This window comes from Oncorhynchus gorbuscha, linkage group LG09, assembly GCF_021184085.1.
Source record: "Oncorhynchus gorbuscha isolate QuinsamMale2020 ecotype Even-year linkage group LG09, OgorEven_v1.0, whole genome shotgun sequence".
Taxonomy (NCBI): domain Eukaryota; kingdom Metazoa; phylum Chordata; class Actinopteri; order Salmoniformes; family Salmonidae; genus Oncorhynchus; species Oncorhynchus gorbuscha.
The window spans coordinates 42901840-42904113 of NC_060181.1; the positions used below are offsets into that span (position 1 = coordinate 42901840).

Below are 2274 nucleotides of genomic sequence, written 5' to 3' on the forward strand. Positions count from 1 at the left end.
TTTCACTGCCAGTCATGTTTTTTAAAATCATATTTTAAATAACGTGTAGAAAATACACTTTATGACACTGTCATGAAGCATTATAATCATCCTTTGTCACTTTACTTAGACTAAGAAAATACACTTTATGACACTGTCATGAAGCATTATAACCATCCTTTGTCACTTTACTTAGACTAAGAAAATACACTTTATGACACTGTCATGAAGCATTATAACCATCCTTTGTCACTTTACTTAGACTAAGAAAATACACTTTAATGACAGCCTAGGAACAGTGGGTTAACTGCCTTGTTCAGGGGCAGAACGACAGATTTTTACCTTGTCTGCTTGGGGATACGATCTAGAAACCTTTCGGTTACTGGTCCAACGTTCTAACCACGAGGCTACCTGCCGCCCTATAAAGGTGAAGAAGACACGGTTGTTGCACTCGCATGACCAATCATAATGCCTACAAAAGGCAACCTTGAGGATGACATAACAGGTGACATTGCACTACATAGCTGGTGACATAGCACTACAGAGGGACTCACAGGGGGGGGAAGAAAAGGTGGTCATTGCACTCGTCCTCGGAGCAGGAGCAGATGAAGAACTAGGAGCCCATGTCATTTCTCTCCCTCATCTCACACTTGCTGTTGTTATAGTCCTCCAGCACCAGACCATGCAGCTTATGGGCTGGGTTGTGGCATATCGTGTCTATGGTGACATTGTCGTCTTTCTTCCTCCTGGAAACAAGACAACAGGATCAATTAGTTCCACTCCAATTCATTTTTGACAAACAGAGATAAAATTTAAGCTAGTGATAAATACAGTAATAAAAGGGAAAGTAACTTTTTGAAAACTAACAAAACACAATCTAAGCATTATGATAGTGATTTGATACAGGGGTCGGGTTAGGTTGTACAGAATGTATCCCCCAGTTACAAAATACCAATACACGTGCAGTGAATAATACTGAAGGTGCACAAATGGACCTACAAATGGGATACTCAGGTCTCCTGCTGGGTGGTGTGGAGCGTATGTCGTGAAAGCCTTTTTAAGAGGTGTTGCTGTGAACATGGCATTAGGAGTTCAGCTCACTTCAGCTCTGAATGCTATAAAAGTAATGAGATAATGTGGCATTGCCTTTAGCTTCGAACAGGAGGCCAAATCTAGTTCTCCTCTTTTTTTAGTGGGATTAGTGGATGGGGCACTTTTGGGTTTAGCTACTTAAATAAACGTTGTTCATAGCAAAAGTCGTATTTAAATTACAAATCACCAAACAAGATGATTCATTTCTGCTCTGTCACACATTAACATGCTCATAGTGTGTTACTGTACCCACTACCCAGCATTCTCTCCTAAGGTCAAGTTTAAAGGTCATTCCAACTGAGCGGTACTGTAGTCACTCACCAAATGCTGACACACACGTCCTCTGGATGGGGGCAGATGGCTGTGATGCTACAGTTGGTTAAACAGTGTGCCCATGCAGCTGGTAGACTCAACGTCACAGAATTTACACAGAAGCTTCAGCTTCAGCATAGTCATTGATGAGGCCACTGAGGTGGAGACACAAAGAGATAGGGGGAAAGACATTAGATTTATTGTTTATAAAGGGATATGGTTACGTACAGCAGTCAATAGTTTGTCCATTTAGGTTACTCATGTGTCGTCAAATATGTTCACGCTTCACTGCAGCTCTAAAACACAAGATAAGACATTTGACCGGGATTTAATTTGATTGCGCTCAAATACAGCTTTTAAAGGCAATGTTACCGTGTTCGCGGCGATCGCATTCGAGGGAAACGCTGCAGAATTTGGCTCAAATAGAAATTACCTTTAAATGTTTTGGCTTGAACCCCAGTCATTATTTGCTTTCTTAAATGGGCCTAAACTGTATTGACCCAGAGAAGATGATAACTTTGCTTGACTTAGGAAACTGACAGTTCCCTCCAAATACACAGACAAACAAAAGGCCAACAAACATCAGAAAGGCGAACTTTCTCATCTAATATATTACATAATAATATGAACATTTCCTACACTGGAAGAGTATGGCCTGTTGAACAAATCAAATCAAATCAAATTGTATTTGTCACATACACATGGTTAGCAGAGGTTAATGCGAGTGTAGCGAAATGCTTGTGCTTCTAGTTCCGACAATGCAGTAATAACCAACAAGTAATCTAACTAACAATTCCAAAACTACTGTCTTATACACACAAGTGTAAGGGGATAAAGAATATGTACATAAAGATATATGAATGAGTGATGGTACAGAGCGGCATAGGCAAG

General features: G+C 40.3%; 1 long non-coding RNA gene across 1 annotated transcript; it reads right to left on the reverse strand.

The window, feature by feature from the left end:
• Window positions 1–341: 341 nt before the first annotated feature.
• On the reverse strand, window positions 342–1519 carry LOC124043059. Its single transcript, XR_006840263.1, has 3 exons — window positions 1393–1519; window positions 534–725; window positions 342–398 (listed from the first exon to the last, which is right to left on the reverse strand). It is a non-coding gene; the product is annotated as an uncharacterized LOC124043059 (long non-coding RNA).
• Window positions 1520–2274: the final 755 nt, after the last annotated feature.